Source organism: Schistocerca americana, chromosome 1 (genome assembly GCF_021461395.2).
Source record: "Schistocerca americana isolate TAMUIC-IGC-003095 chromosome 1, iqSchAmer2.1, whole genome shotgun sequence".
NCBI lineage: Eukaryota > Metazoa > Arthropoda > Insecta > Orthoptera > Acrididae > Schistocerca > Schistocerca americana.
The window spans coordinates 84,472,982-84,490,214 of NC_060119.1; the positions used below are offsets into that span (position 1 = coordinate 84,472,982).

The following is a 17,233-nucleotide window of genomic DNA, read 5'->3' on the forward strand; positions in this document are numbered from 1 at the left end:
AACTAGTTCTGCCCGAGCGGTTCTAGGCGCTTCAGTCCGGAACCACGACACTGCTACGGTTGCAGGTTCGAGTCCTGCCTCGGGCATGGATGTGTGCGATGTCGTTAGGTTAGTTAAGTCTAAGGGACTGATGACCTCGGATGTTAAGTCCCATAATGCTTAGAGCCATTTGAACCATTTTGAACTAGTTCTTTTGGCAGATGACAAAAGTAATAAAATCAACCCTCCATAGGCCTACAGTAATAGAGAAATTGATATATAAGCTGTTTAGAAGGATTATTGCCGCGAATAGTCTCTCACTTAATTTTTAAGAGAACGCTACATATTCAATCCTACACATCACACTGTACAACATCAGTGAAAAATTTAAAGCTTGAGCGAGGATTAGTAAGCAAGGCAGAATCTTCAAAATTTTTCTATATACGTAGTCAATCGTTGAATTTTGCATTATTTCAAGCTTTCGAGAGCATAGTAAGTTAACATACTTTTTATTTTTGTACAGTAATAACAAATATTATATTCTAGGATAACCCATCTTTAAGAAACAAAGTTTTCATGTAACGAAAGAATGCTACAAGAATAATATTTGTACTGTCCTCAGCCTCCGCCATGGTGAAGACAACTGTTTAAGGAGTTAGATATTTTAAGTACAACTTCACAATACATCTGATGAAATTTGTTGTAAATAATCGGAAGGTACAATGACAGTTATAATTACTGTATTAGATTTTAAAGTGACCTTCATTGCTCTTCATCAAAGCTTACTTTAACTCAGAAAGTAGTGAATAATGTTGCTACCAAAATCTTAGATCAGTTATCCAATGATGTTACGTGTCTGGCAGAAAATCTAAATTTTAAAATAAACTGAGACAAGTTGCTTCTGGACAAATTATCCCCGTCTATAAAAAAACAACTACTTACGAAGTTGTAGCTTATTTACAGAAAAAGTATGACATAATTATTTATATTATTAAATTACTTATTGTTTTGTGATGCGTGATCCCATCTGTAATTAGTCAACAAGTGGTCATATTTACATACCATCTGAGTATTCTGTAAAGAGATCCGTTCCACGCCGTTGCGACGTATCGTGTATCGTACAGAATACCCATGGAATATATACCTAACTAACCATCTAACGTCAGAGGAGCGTTCTGAAGGATCATGTTGGAGACGCTAAACTTAAACTGTTGTCTGTCAACGAAGTTCTTTAGGGCCTCACAGAAGAAATTCCTAGTACCTGCCTTCCATGAGATCGCATAAAACTTCTTAGCGGTTCTTCCCATAATAACACAAAGATCACCACAGATAAACCAGAGGTAATCGGAGCCACACAGCGAGGTCATTGAACGTTGTAAGTGTCAGATCTCAAACTTGCTATCACAATCAAAAGATAATAAATGTCTTTTCGTTCACAATTTATTTTTAATCAGAATACTCAGAAACTATTCTGATAGCGCTGAGTTCTGTGGCTCACCTCACCACTGCAAAAAATAAATAAGACCTTTCTCCGTACCACGCCAGGGAGCATTCTAACAATGTCACTAACAAAGTTTTTATTTCAAGCGACATTAATACTGGGAGTTATTTGTGATCATGCAGGTACAGAAATACAGCAGTGGTGTTTTAACCAGTAGAACAGTAGTAAACAAAAACCATTTCACATTTGTTTTAAAATGATTACAAGAAAATAAAATTCAATTCAAGAAAAATATGTTTCAATATTAGCTTCCGTTTCTCACGTAATCTCATTCTTGGGATCAGATGTTGCAAAGCTTACTGTAGCCTCTGTGATGTTCAGGAAGAAATGGCAACATCGTCGACAGGTCTTTCTGTTTTGCTTCTGAATAAACATGGTTGGCCTTTCAGATGAAGTGCTGCATGGCATACATGAGCCACGGCATTTCCCCTTTTGAGTACACTAATATTTTTCCATTCTTCTCTTTCAAAGTAGGAACTTTTAATAGCTATTTGAGATGGATGATTGTCGGACATTTTCATCATAGTGCATTCGGAGATCTTACACGCCTGCAATGGAAATGGAAATGAGCGTTTGGCGTCATTGGCCGGGAGGCCCCTCGCGGGGCAGGTCCGCCCGCCTTGGCGCAGGTCTTACTACATTCGACGCCTCATTGGGCGACCTGTGCGCCGGGTGGGGATGAAATGATGATGAAGACAACACAACACCCACTGCCTGAGCGGAGAAAATCTCCGACCCAGCCGGGAATCGAACCCGGGCCCGTAGAACGGCAATCCGTCACACTTACCACTCAGCTATCGGGCCGGATACGCCCGCAGTGACACGTCTCAGGAGCGTCTTTAATATCAGACGAGTCAGCAGTATGCTTCCGAATTACATGGAATGGCTTCTCAGCTTTAACTAGCTTAACAGTATTTTGTAGATCTTGGTCCTCCGAGGCGTTCCTCACCTTTCTCCGTTTCCCTGTCATTGAAGAATATCCCTTTTATTACAAAGATGTTTTACTAATGCAAAGAAAAACTTGCACGCACTTTGCTTACGACGTGGACTGTGCAGCAACTAAATGGAGGGGCCATTGACACACGGGACTTGCAACTGTAGAGGGAGGCACTGTCTGGCAGAAATACTATACGCCATCTGACAATGAGTATTTGAAACATTTTTTCCACAATTTGTCACTTGGACTAAGTTTACGGACATACAACACACTACCGAAAGCAAAATAGCACTGAAAACGCGTTTTGTGAAAAAATGGCACTTTGACGTTCCATTTTCAGATTTAAAGCATCCCGAGAGGAATTGGTTAAGGAAATAAGGACGGAAATTAAAGGAAAATTTACACGGGTATTTTTACATTGTAAGTTTTCTTCTCGTCTCTTATAACTTATACACTGTTCAGTCACATTAATGTCACCACCTGTCGAAAGCCCGAATAACCAACTTCTGCAGCGCGAACTGCTGAGAGACGTGTAGTAACAGAGGCAGTGGGGTTCTGGGAGGTACACACTGCGAACTATGTGACACTTTGCATTGTTCTGCTGGTAAATGCCATGGTTCCGAGAAAAAACAAACTGCATCAAAGGGCGGACATGGTCCACAAGGATAGATACACACTTGTATTGATCTACTGTGACTTCCAGAATGACGAGATCACCTAGAGAATGCTGGAGCCTTCCAACGACTGTTGCAGGGTGTTTGCTTGCATATGTTTCACGCCGCACGCGCGAACGGACATGTGTCCGAGGAAGGATAACAAGTGATTCATCTGGGCGATTAGTTGCCCAACAGTTGCACGTCTGTTCGCACGTCACATCTCCGCAGTTGTCTTTCAAAAATGGCTCTGAGCACTATGGGACTTAACTTCCGAGGTCATCAGCCCCCTAGAACTTAGAACTACTTAAACCTAACTAACCTAAGGACATCACACACATCAATGCCCAGCCGTCTTTCACCCCTGCCATCTATGGCTCGTGGTGCACCCCTGTTGCCACAGCGTGGGGTTTCAGACAGCGCCATTTTGCCGTGGACGGTGTACTTTCACCAGGACGGCACGCGAACAGTTTACAAAATAAGCCGTTTCGGAAACGCTTCCACCCTTGGTTCGAAAGGCAATGATAATGTCCTTTTGGATGTCAGATAAAACGCTCCGTTTCCGCATTACGACAACTGCTATACTGTTACCCGCGTCCCCACAACACGCTTTGTAATACCCTCCACTGCTAGTGCTGCCACGTGCTGTCTGTCAGTGGTTATTGCACGTTGCCGTCGAACACAGGCGGTGGTTAAAAAATGCCTCTGAGCACTATGGGACTTAACATCCGAGGTCATCAGTCCCCTAGAACTTAGAACTACTTAAACCTAACTAACCTAAGGACACCTCACACATCCACGCCCGAGGCAGGATTCGAACCTGCGACCGTAGCGGTCGCGCGGTTCCAGACTGTAGCGCCTAGAAATTAAAATGAGTGAACAGTGTATACAGTTTGTTTTAAGTCTACGTCCGTGATTTGAGGTTGGAACAGGCATACTGTTTAAGCCCTAAAGTGCAGAAGAGGAAGAAGAGGACGTTTACGTTTGTAACCTTACAATGCAATCTTATACGAGAGACGAAGTTAGACTTAGACAGTAACTGAAATAAGGAAATGTCAGGTCTTACACAGTACCTGCAATTCTGCGCGAGTTCCCATTGCTTTTGTTTCAATCGCTGCGCTTTAATTTAAGCGCATTGACCTTTTCCGTGCTAGTATTCTCCGCAAAGTTTATCCGAAACAGTTTTTTTTTTTTTTGTCATTTGAATTTGCAGAGTTTCTTTCCCGAGGTACTAACTAGCAGACGAGGTTCGCTAATGAATGTTTTACCTGGAGCGGAATCCGCTTTCCATTACAGTGATGGAGAGCTAGCTCATTCAGAAATCTTCCATTACAGCGAGCGAGTAACGTTCCATTCAGTGTTTTTTTATTCTCTCTCTCTCTCTCCCTCTCTCTCCTTCTCTCTTTGCTGTGACGTTGACTAATCTCGCATGGCATTTGTAGCGCGGGAAAGTATTTCGTCTCTAGCCATTAAATTTATATAATCTCTTCTCGCGGATATAATATTCACGAAGTGGCGTTCAGGCATCCGGTTTAGTAGACCCATTTAATTGGAAATTTTTCGGCTCGCATAGCTGTGAAAGGTAGTGACAGGAACTTCAGTATGTCGTACAAGAGGAAGTTACTTCTATTGCGTACCTCGGTGCTTCAGATGTAAATAGGATCTATGTACAAAAACAGAAACGTATAGTGGAAATAATAAAACAAAAACGGGAGAGTGAAAAAAAAGACACACTCGTATAAAAAACGGCATAATTATAACGTAGCCGTTTTGCAGAACAAACATCCACATTACTCGAAATGAATTCCATATTGTGTGAAAAGTCCAGTTCTGCAAAGACTGTAGAATTCCCAAGCGCGTGTGGACTGTTACACATCGCATATGTGATTCACGCATTGCTGATTTGATTCAGTGTTTAAACAGATGCTGTAGTAGATCAAAGAGTAAATGTTTCTTTGACATTTACATACATAAAAATACTCCGTAAGCGACTGTACAGTGGCTGTCAATGAGTCCACATTATCGGATGGATTTCTGGCCATTTCTATCCGTCTACTGAGCGTGCCAGAAGTTGATGCCTGTATCGTTCTGTACGGCCCATAGCCTCTCTTATTCTCGTAATGAGATGGTGGCAAGAGAAACGTCTCACTGTTTTCTTCGAATGTTGTTACGTACATTTCCAAAACGCGTTTCATGAAAATTACGTCCTCTGTCTTCCGAAAATTGTCCTTTAAGTTCACCTACCATCGTTACACTTTCATTTGGAATATAATTGTAGCGATCTACATCTGCATCAACATGACTAGTCCGCAATTCACATTTAAGTGCGTGGAAGAGGGTTCTTCGAAGCACCTTGATACTAATTCTTTACCATTTCACTATTAAACAACGTGTGGGAAAAATTAGCACTTGAATCGTTCTGTACGAGCTCCGATTTATTATACTACGATGATAATTTCTCCCTATGTAGGTTGGTATTAATGAAATATTTTCACAGTCAGGAGAGGAAACTGGGATTGAAATTCCATGAAAAAGAGTTCGCCGCAACGGAAAACGCCTTTGATTTAATGATTGCCATGCCAACTCGTTTTCGTATCCGAGACAATTTCCCCCTATTTCGTGATAATACAAAACATGCTGCCCTTCTTTGAAAATTTCATATCCTGCATCAGCGGCGTAGGCGTAGTGTAGGCCGTCACACGACTAGACCTGTTGCATCTATTGAGTTTTCTTCCAATGAAACTCAGTCTTTGTTTTGCCTTGCCCTGAACGTTATCTTTGTGACAGTCTCAATTTAAGTTCTTCGTAATTGTGTTTCGTGGGTATTTAGTAGAAATGACAGTCTTTAAAGTTATGTGAATTATAATGCTACTGAAATTTAACAATTTCTGTTAGGACTCATGTAGAGGATCTTACAATCTTCTTTCCTGAGTGAGAATTGCCACTTTTCGTACCATACACTTATAATGTCCAAGCCATTTCGAAACTGGTTTTTTATATTCTGATCACTTTACTATACGGTAAATGACACCGTCATCAGAAAATAAGCTAAGAGGGCTGCTCAGATTGTCTCCAGAATCGTTTATGCAGATTAGGAACAGCAGAGGGCCTATAACACTTCCTTGGGGAACGCCGTATATCACTTCTGTTTTACTCGATGATTTTCCGTCGATTTCTACGTACTGTGACCTTTCTGACAGGAAATCATAAATTTAGTCGCACAACTGAAACGATACTCCATACGCACCCAATTTGATTTTTTGAGGAACGATGTCCAAAGCCTTCTGGAAATCTAGAAACATGGAATCAATTTCAAATCCCCTGTCGACGGCACTCATCATCTCGTGCGAACAAAGAGCAAGTCGTGCTTTAAAAGAACGGTGTTTTGTGAAGCCATGCTGTCTGTGTGTCAATAGACCGTCACCTTCGAGGTGATTCATAATGTCCGAACACAGTATATGCTCCAAAAGTTTACTGCAACTCAGTATTTGTAATATAAGTCTGTAATTCAGCGGATTACTCCTATTTCCTTTCTTGAGTGTTGGTGTGACCTGTGGAACTTTCCAGTCTTATGGTACGGATCTTTCGTCGAGCGAGCTTTTGTATATGATTACTATGTATGGAGCTACCATATCAGTATACCCTGAAACTAACCTAGTGTGGTACACTGCCTTGACCGGAAGACTTGCCTTTGTTAAGAGCTTTAAGCTGCTACATAGAAATTATCTGCTTCTAAGTTCCTTCTGTGGCAGTTGGTCTTGATTCGAATTCTGAGATATTTACATCGTTTCCTTTGGTTACAATCCTAACTGAATGTCTCTAAATTAGTTCGATACCAGTTATCATGCCTACCTCTTACCGTCTGAAAACGATAGAGCTACTTTAAAATTGGTTGCACCAACGTGTTGTATACGATTTATTTTACACATGCACTGCAATTTCCTAGAAACTATCCAAGGAAATCAAGTCTTCCATCCGCTTTCCCTACTACCGATTTTATGTATTCATCCCATTTCATATCGCTTCTTGCTGTTACTCCCAAAATCATGGCCTAACAAAATGGTGAAGCACCCAGCACAGGAGAAGAAAACGGAACGAAAATTCACGGGTTGAGAGGGTATTAGATGTTATTTCACTGATCACAGAAACAATTTATAAAAACGTTTGCAGTGTGAACCCACTTATCAGTACTACATAGGACTGTTGATATCTTTAAAAGTTCGGGAATCCGGTAAATCTATATTTACAAAAAACCATCATTAGCGCCCATCGAAATACCGAAAAAAATTATCGATGTATCAATGGAAAAAGTATCGACGTACCAGCCAAAAAAAATGTCGGCTGCACATTGTAGATATACTGCCAGTTTTAGAGATGTTTATTATTAGATATTCTGTACATCGACAAGCTAGCAACCTGTTTACTCCCATCAGAGCAAGAACTGGAAGGCAAACGACGTATGTTCACGCTTGCTATAACCACTTTGCTTACAATGGTAACTGCTGTAAGTGGCACAATTAAAGGGGTCTGATGGGTCCGCCGTACGGTTTCTTCAGATTTTGGTCTTGTCTGGAACACTTCATGTCGACTTCCCCCTTTTTTTCATTTCTGCAGACTCCAGCGTCCTTGCAGTTCTAGTGTCACGATTGTGTGGTGAAGTTAAACATTGCAGTTTCTGTTGGTAGCACCGAGCGCCGATTACGTCAACATTTCCCCTAACACGTCTCCGCCCACAGCAAAGACCAAGCTTGTCATTTCGATTTTTGTTCATTAGTTTTAGTAACTGTTCTTGACGAATGGCGACGTGAAGAAATGGCGAGCTAGTTGCGTTAAAAACTGTTTTTTGACGCAACTGGTGCGCTATTTCTTCACTTCGGAAATCTTGTTGTTCCATTCACACTGCCACACCCAGTGCAATTGGACTTATTCTTTGTGCCATCTATTACCTGCTTCACACAGTCAAAGAGAAGGACTCGACGTCATGAAAGCTCAGAAAGTATTAAGACTCCTCCACACAATGAAAGTAAAGTTATGTTCTCCTACAGTTTCAAAAGAACAGCTTCAAATATTTATCGAGAATTGAGAAAAAAAAATATGATATAAAATAGAAATATCAGCACTCGGTACAGCAGTTTCGATTTATATACATCTATACATCTCTTTCGGAAGATATATCTATACATCGATGTATCGATATTATATAAACAGCCCTAGTACGATTTTCCACCTAGTATGGCCTGGATGAAATTATTTAGGTTGGAAAACGTCTTAGAAAGCTGTTGTTTTCTGTCCTGAAGCAAGCTGGACCACAACTGTGGTAAACGGACCTTGATATCCAGTATAGTAACACTGGGGCCGAGTTGACGTCGGAGCTAGTCTCATACACTTTGTATCAGCGACAAATCTATGAGTGTTGCTGGCCACCAGAGTACCTCAGCATGATGGAAACAGTTCATAGAGAAACGTGCCATGTGTGGACAACGGGTATCCTGTTAAAAATGGCACCACGATACTGACGCAAGACAGGTAACACATGAGGACGTGGGGAGTTGTGTGTCGTACCGATACGCCGTCAGAATTCCCTCAGTTACTGCCAGCCGTGAGTCGAGGTAATACCTGATGTCTTCCCCTCCTCTCCCGCTCCCCGCCTCCTATGACGCTAGCAGTAAAGCTGCAGAACACTGGAAGAACGGGACCTCTCGACAGGTCACTGCCATCCTATGTCCGCCCGATACGCCGGCACTGTAGCTCAGCGTGTTCGGTCAGAGGGCTGCTTGCTCTCTGTAAAAAATTAAAAAAAATAAAAATACTGAGTATAGGAAACAACGATCAACTTGGGGCGTCCGCCTAGACCAATCGCAACGAACTATATCGAACAAAATGGAAAAAAAGAATAAAAAAGATAGCTGAGTGGTCAGCGTGACTGATTGCCGTCCTACGGGCTGGCTGGGTCGGGGATTTTCTCCGCTCAGGGACGAAGTGTTGCGTTGTCTTCATCATCATTTCATCCCGATCCGGCGCGCAGGTCGCCCAATGTGGCGTCGAATGTAATAAGACCTGCACCAAAGCGACTGGACCTGCCCTGTAAGGTGCCTCCGCCAATGACGCCAAACGCTCATTTCCATTTACCACCATCCTATCAGATGACGGGCATCCGATTCTCGTGCGTCCTCATGTGTTACCTCTCTCGCGACAGTATTGTGGTGCCATTTTTTAACAGCACAGCGGTCATCCACTTACGGTATGTGTCTCGATGAACTGTGTCCGTGATGCTGGGGTACTCTCATGGCCAGCAAGAGCCATATATTTGTCTCTGACAGAACATGTATGAGACCAGCTCCGACGTGAGCTCGGCACACAATGCGACGCAATTCATCAGCAATCCGTGCTTACCCGTAATGGCGCGCTCCAGACGCAATGGTTTGTGTTGGCGTGATAATGGCAGCCTACAGATGGGTCTGTGGGATGGCAGCTCAGTAATCACGTCAGCGCTATGCTTCAGTCAGTCGTGTTGGATGACACAGGATGTTTCAGAGAGTCGATTACTTCTTATCGGGTGGTAGCAGCGATTTTCAAGGGGTTACGATGTGCTTGGTGCACAGTACGACAATCCTACCTTGTGGTTGTCAGTCCTGGTCGACCAAAACCTTGACGACGAGAATGTCTGCCCTCACGATCCCATGCACTCCAGGTACGGGCCACAGTCACATGCCAATGCTCTCCAAATCATGATGTAGCATGATTAGAACAGCCGGCCAAATGGTGGCCCACAGAGGGGCTTACTGGTGGTTATAACGGTGTCTCACACGAGTAGGCGGCGTCTCCATGTCCTTCACAGTAATAACTCAACATGTAACACTGTTCACGCCGCTTGTATACACCACCAGGCCTAGCAACAACACTTGGTAAGAAAACGCTAATGCACACTGGTGGCTTTCTGCCTGAAACAGGGAACTGCGTCTCTGATAATTTACATGTCCGCCGACAGTTTGTAAGTATGAGACACTACCATCCGACCACGTCTTCTGTGTGATCTACTTTCTTGCCAGGAAGTGTGTTTACACGACATCATGTGCTAAAGATATTCGCAACTAATCCTGTATCTGATGTTATGAGATTTTATTTAATTTGTTGTGTGTGGACACTGCCTTACATCAATTCAAATTTGAGAAGAGCTACCATTCATTATACCTAGTAAAAATTTTGTTCAATTTTTTTACATTTTTCTCGTGATGGTCCAAGTGACTAATATTGTCAAGGTATACTTCACCTTGGCATGGATAATACGTTTATAAGTAGGCCAAATGTAATGGTTCTTTCTTTCCTCCAGTGCATTTCGATCCGAATGAGAACGAATGTCCAATGGACGTCTTGGATCGTTATATTGTAAATAATATACTAAAGTGGAATAAAACTGATGTTAGCTTACATATTTGTGTGAAAGGGCGTGAGAAGTCAGTTAAAATTCTCCTTTTCTGTTTATTTGTATGTAACAATGTTTTGGCTCTGAACACCGCGACAGGAGGCAGTACCAGAGACAGGATAAATTATGATCTGCAAGCGGATGGTTCAGCCTCTATGTAGCGCAATCCACTAATCGCGGAAGTTATATTGAAATAAACGTTTGTAAAAGTAAATATGTTGTAATGCTGATTGTGTCTTGACTATTGTTTTGTCTTTATCCTTGATAGGACATTTGAAAAAATGTTCGCAATGTTAAATTTTAACGAATTTTATGTATCAGTATGACTAATGTTTAATGTGAACCAGATTGGTAAGGTACATTAGGTTTTTTCGTTATTTAAGTGAAAGTAATGTACAGAACAGTCTTTCTAATTATTAACGTAAGTGTAAAGGCGCATCACTATTTGTTTTAATAAAATAAAATAAGAAAAGTAAAGTACCGAAAAAATTTCGTTTCCAATATTCGTGCAAACGCACTTGAAATTTGTGGAGCATTCATCCAAAGAAATATGCATAATGTACAAATATATGAGTACAATTTATGAGAAACATGATCCCGAACAGTTTCTGTACGTTTCTCTCGCGATGTTGTAAGCGTCTGTATGGCAACGCCTCTTCATAGGGCCATAGACAATTACCGTTTTCGTCAACAGCTGTTCGCGCTCCCCCATTCAGAGCTGCCAAAAACGCTGTCAGTATCAGGCATCTCCGTAATTTGACAAGATTGTAAGAGTGTCTTACAAGTAACGAATAAATGAATTACAATTTCGTGCATAATTTGTCAGCTTTCCACGCCTCTAGGTGTTTATGATGCCATATGTTCTGAACTCTGGTTGGTACCACGATATACTTTTGTAGGTACATTTAGTGGTATATGTGGATACTGTCTGTGAAATTCATTGCGGGCTGAGTAAACAGCACAGAAGTTATACGTTTAAACGTCATGCATGATACGGCAGTTCTTCACGCTTCTCATTGTTTACGACGTCATATCCTGAACCACACAGCGATTGTTGCTTGACAATAGAGGATATGTGTACCAAGTTTGGTTGAAATTGGCCCCGTGGTTTAAAAGGAGATGTGGAACACACACACACACACACACACACACACACACACACACACAGTTACATTTTTATAATATGTATCCACTGACAACTCAGTCACAGCCAACATCATTCCGCGGAATGTCTCGTAGAATAAATTGGTTTTCACTCTGATCAATAGCGCAACCGCAAATATATGCATTACATTCGCGTACTGAGACTGTGTTGACTTGGCTTGTATGTCTAGCGAAGAGTACCGCCAAGTTCTATTAACTCATTTTTCCTTTACTGTGATGATCAGGCACACTATGTAATAGCAAGGACTGTTACTACACCAACAAGTTACAGCTGAGATACAATAATCTGATAGTGATGTTGTCACTAACTGACAAATCATTTATGTATAGTGAGAACATTACGGATCCTACAACCCTATATTACTTTCGGGGCGTGTTGAACGTTTTTGTACAGTGTAACGTAATGGATTCTCACCAATGCCGACGTGTCCATCGTAGGAAACTCCGTAATTGTGTTGATATTTAAAATTTATCGTTTTGCCGGCCGGAGTGGCCGAGCGGTTCTAGACGCTTCAGTCTGGAACCGAGCGACCGCTACGGTCGCAGATTGGAATCCTGCCTCGGGCATGGATGTTTGTGATGTCTTTAGGTTATTTAGGTTTAAGTAGTCCTAAGTTCTAGGGGACTGATGACTTCAGAAGTTAAGTCGCATAGTGCTCAGTGCCATTTGAACCATTTTACCGTTTATTTTGGTGCCTCGGATGCACATTCAGTTTATGATATACTTGTTTCGACCAAAGCAATAGATTGTATTAGTCAAGAATTAACCGGTTCAGAGGAATATCCATGAACGTACTCCGTCCGACCATTATCTCTGTTGGTCGACGACGTGGTAGTATCGAACCTCTAGATCTAAGAACACGGAACCAACCTGCTCGAATGTGACGCATTCCGTGTAAATGTGTAAATGAAGCCACGAATGTTTCATATGCGTGAGTTTCTCTGAATCTGTATCGACTCTTTGAGAGATACTTCTTGTCTTCCGAGAGCGTCATAATGTCTAAGTTTAGACTATGTTCTAGAACAGGCCTGTTCAGGAAGGGCCTAGGCAAGCGCGTGCACTCACGCTCGCCTCCTGGGTGGGAGTGTGGTGAGCGCCTGCGCAAAAGTGCTCTGGCTAGACGTCATTTCGCAGCGCAGGGAAAGTGGAAAATGCCCGCTGTCTTTAAAGTGACCATGTGTTAAGTTGGTCGTAACTTTAAACGCAGGCGTATATAGTTAATGGTGGAGTAACTAAAGAGAGGAATAGCTCTTTTAGAATCAGTGAAAAGCAACATTATGACCGGGTTAGGAGCTTCAAAGGGTAGGTCAGACACACCAATATTTATATATAACACGTGACTGCAGGGAGCCTAGCCACAGTTAGAGTTTATAAATCTGCAGTGTGACAGTCAGCTGCGTGATGAAGTTCATAACAAGTGTTGGAGAGAGGTATAAATATAAATTGAAGGGAATCACCGCTGTCATCTGCAGTGGGACAATACGTGGAACCAGCGGGGATGAGTAAAAATGTGTGCCGTACCGGGATTCGAACGCGGGATCTCCTACTTACTAGGCAGACATGTTTAGCAGTGCGCCCTCAGACACAGGGTGTTGTCGCACCTGCGCGGACTATCTCGGAATGCGTCGCAGCTGATACACATCCCCACTGAGTGCCAGCTATCCGTAGTCTGTCTGTTGACTCCATGTTCACTACTCCGAGATTCCCACAGGATATCAGACGCATTTGTGAATCAGCACTGAAGAAGGTGTTCCATTGACCAACTAGGCATATCAGGTATATGAAAGCGTGGTACCTGTTCTTTCGGCACGTCGGAAAGAACAGACACATCGTGCACTCGTATAGCTGATAAGCCTAGCTGTGCAATGGATCCACCTTCTTCAGTGCGGTTGCACAAATACGTCCGATATCCTGTGGGAATCTCGGAGTAGCGACCCTGGAGTCAAGAGACAGGTGGATAAGTGGCGCTCGACGGGAATGTCGACTGGCCCTGAGGCGCGCCGAGACAGTCTGTGCAGGTGCGACAACGCCGTGTACAGCACGGCGCAGTGCTAAACATGCCTGCCTAGTAAGCAGGAGATCCCGCGTTCGAATCCCAGTCTCGTATACATTTTCACTCGTCGCCACTCACTCCGCGTATTATGATGTTTCACAACTGCAGATTCTGCGTGGTATCTCTTGTTTTGGACATGTCAGAAAGAAAAGACACCACGCATTTTTATCAGTGATATAAAGCTTTTCATCGACACTAATTTTCACAACTTTACAAGTTTCCAGCTACGATTATGTCAGTGTTTGCACCTAAATATTTGTGTGAGCAACTTTTTTCTGCAGTGAAGAGAAAGAAATCTATCCATAGAAGCTCACTGGCAGTTTTCAACTCAAAGCGCTCCTTCGAATTACTAGTGGTCAGAAAGTGGTACCAGACATTGATTGTTTAGTGGAAAGCAATATAACTACGATATACTGGGTTTTAGTGTTTTTGTAATAATAGTAAGTAAAATAGTCAGTAAATACTAGTTGATGTCAATTTAAACCTCGGTCTAAAACGACGTTCGTTACAATGTTTCTGTCGTAAGAAGTATCATGTTTCATACTTAGCTGCCTCATGATTTTCTCTTCTACATTCAAAGGAAAAGTAAGTTTCATCTCACTGTCGTCCGCCCCTAGTAGCTGAGTGGTCAGCGTGAAGGTTGTGTCATAGCTAACGGCCGTGGTTCGATTCCCGGCTGGGTCGGAGATTTTCTCCACTCAGGGACTGGGTGTTGTCCTCATCATTATCATTTCATCCCCATCGTCACGCAAGTCGCCGAAGTGGCGTCAACTCGAAAGCCTTGCACCAGGCGAACGGTCTACCCGATGGGAGGCCCTAGCCACACGGCATTTCCATTACCTCACTGTCATTTCACATCAACGCAACAGTTTCATGAAATAATTTTGCCACGGAAGGGATTAATTAGCCACCGTGAAGCAGTGCATCTCCGTAGAACTAATATTAGTGGCCGCAGAATTCACTAGTTGACAACAGTTTCTGGTGCAGAGCTGCCTTACTCGGTTGCCTATTGCCCGTCCCTTTACTACACGTACCATTAGTCGCTCGCAGCCGGTCAGTTGTTTACTGTTGAGCCGTCGGCGCGAGCCACCTCGCACTAGCTGATCGGTGAACAGGCCTGCCACAGGCTACTGTAACAGAGAGGCGTTAACCCCCTTAGATATATCACACGTGCAGCTTTTTTGGTTCGGCATTAAGCTTTGAACTGCTACTAAACACCGGCGCATTACTGGCACACCGGTCGATCTCACCGCCCACGAGATTCGGCACGTCGTCCGTTGGAGGCCCAGCGGGCTGCAGCGCTCCTGACCGCCCCGAGCGTCCACCAGGCGGCAGCAGCGGCGGCGCAGAACCCAATCGCGGGCAGCAGATTGGCCGGCGACGCCCCTGCTGCCACCTGCCGCGGACGGACGCCTGCCGCCGCCTCTTGATCCAATTTGGCCGCGAAATTGCGGCGCCGAGCAGACTCTGCGCAAGCGGCGAAGCAGGTGGGCGACGCGACCGAGGCTGTGGTGAACCGGGGGTGGCTGGCGGGAAGAGGGGGCGGTGCGCTTCGCCAAGACTGTGCGTGTATGCCGGACTGGCTACTAGGCCACTGCTGCTGAGTTCTTACTGGGGAACAGTCATGCAACGCTACTGTCATGTCCAGATAAATGTACCAATACATCCCGAAGGTCATAGTGCAGTGGTTACGTCAGGTGCACTCACGAAGCAGATATTTTTTTGATCAGAAGTATCTCAACACGTATAGTGGACAATAACATGTGATGTCACCATCCTTTGGCTTTACGACATCTTGAATTCTGCTAGGGACACTGGCAATGAGGTGTTTGAATCCCTACGGAGAAATCGCATCGAATTTTTCATCACGAGCTGAAGCCGGAGTGAGAGGACTGGTGTGGATTGCAGGGAGTTTACTGATTGGGCGCAACATATGCCTCACCATTAGGTGGTGGGGGTAACGCGATCAGGCTCCTTTCAAAAACAGGAGCAGTAGGACCATGACCCAGGGGCTGTTAGTTTAACAAATCGACACTTCTTTACAAACGCTAGATTAAAAATAATGATCAAGCAATATTCAGTCATATGACAAAATTAAATTCTGATCCATCTTGATTACACCAAACCGGGTGCATCCAGCCCCCATACAAACCTCATGCTCACAGCAGCCGCCTTAGTGCGCGTAACATAAAATACTCTTTCAGAACATCAAGTTTTGTAAAACAGACAAGCCGAGTTGTAACACTCCGTCGTCAGGCCACGAGTGGCCTACCGGGACCATCCGACCGCCGTGTCATCCTCATGTTGAGGATGCGGATAGGAGGGCATTGGGTCAGCACACCGCTCTCCTGGTCGTTATGATGGTATTCTTGACCGAAGCCACTACTATTCGGTCGAGTAGCTCCTCAATTGGCATCACGAGGCTAAGTGCACCCCGAAAAATGGCAACAGCCCATGGCGGCCTGGATAGTCACCCATCCAAGTGCCGACCACGCCCGACAGCGCTTAACTTCGGTGATCTCATGGGAACCGGTGTATCCGCTGTGGGAAGGCCGTTGCCTCCAAGTTGTAACAACCCAATACAATAACTTTCTTTCAGAGTCCTCAATTAAAAGTCACTCCAATGCTCGAGCGAGCCTTATTAATTAAAACCAAATTCTCTTGCAAATAAGTAAAGGACAAAACACTTAAAAGAGATCTTAAAAGAGTTTAAAAGAATTTAACTGAAACGATACAAGAAAGATGACAGCAACATTGTTTAAACCTCTACAGGAACGACTGTCCAATACAAACCAACTTACGCAAGTTCACAAAACTTTTGAACCTGGTCTAAGTAGTGAGAATATGTTTGACCATCGAGATATTAAGAAAGGAAACAAACATTTAATAAAACAGTTATTAAAGGAATAAAACCTTTAAGCAAAATTAATCACGCTAAACTGAATACAGTTTCCTCATATTATATAAAAAAAAACAAAGAACTCCCTCAAGAGGTGCCACTGAAATGTTCCTCCAATGGGCAAACGTTACAATTCTAGTTCTATAACAGTAACCAGTGGCAGACGTATACTAGGAAAAATGGAGCCACGACGTATAACTTAAATGAAACCAGCAAATTGGTTCACCACCCATCATGACGTCATGCTGATATCAAAACAGAGGACTAGCATCGCCTGTGTGCATCTGTCTTCAGGCTGAGACTGGTACAGAACAGCACGATCACAAAGCAATCGGCAGACTGGAATGCTTACTTCCGCACAGCGCCAAGAGCTCAGGCTCTAAGCCAGTAGGCGAACACGCTTCTCACTATAAAGACCGCGCTGCAGCAAGTCAACGCAAGTTCACTAGCAAAACGGATAACAAATTTCATCGTGTATGGAGTTGCCCATTATATCTCTCTGCTATCTGAGCAATCTACCAGCACAAATTTATCAGTCTCAATTGCCCGTGCGAACACCGAGAGCCACGAGACGCTTCGTATCTGCACTCTTGAATCCTCCACTCCGCGCTACTTCCGCCACC

The 17,233-nt window shown here is 43.5% G+C and overlaps 1 pseudogene; it reads right to left on the minus strand.

The window, feature by feature from the left end:
• Positions 1-16,153: 16,153 nt before the first annotated feature.
• Positions 16,154-16,271, minus strand: LOC124559028 (annotated as a pseudogene).
• Between the last annotated feature and the right edge of the window lie 962 nt (positions 16,272-17,233).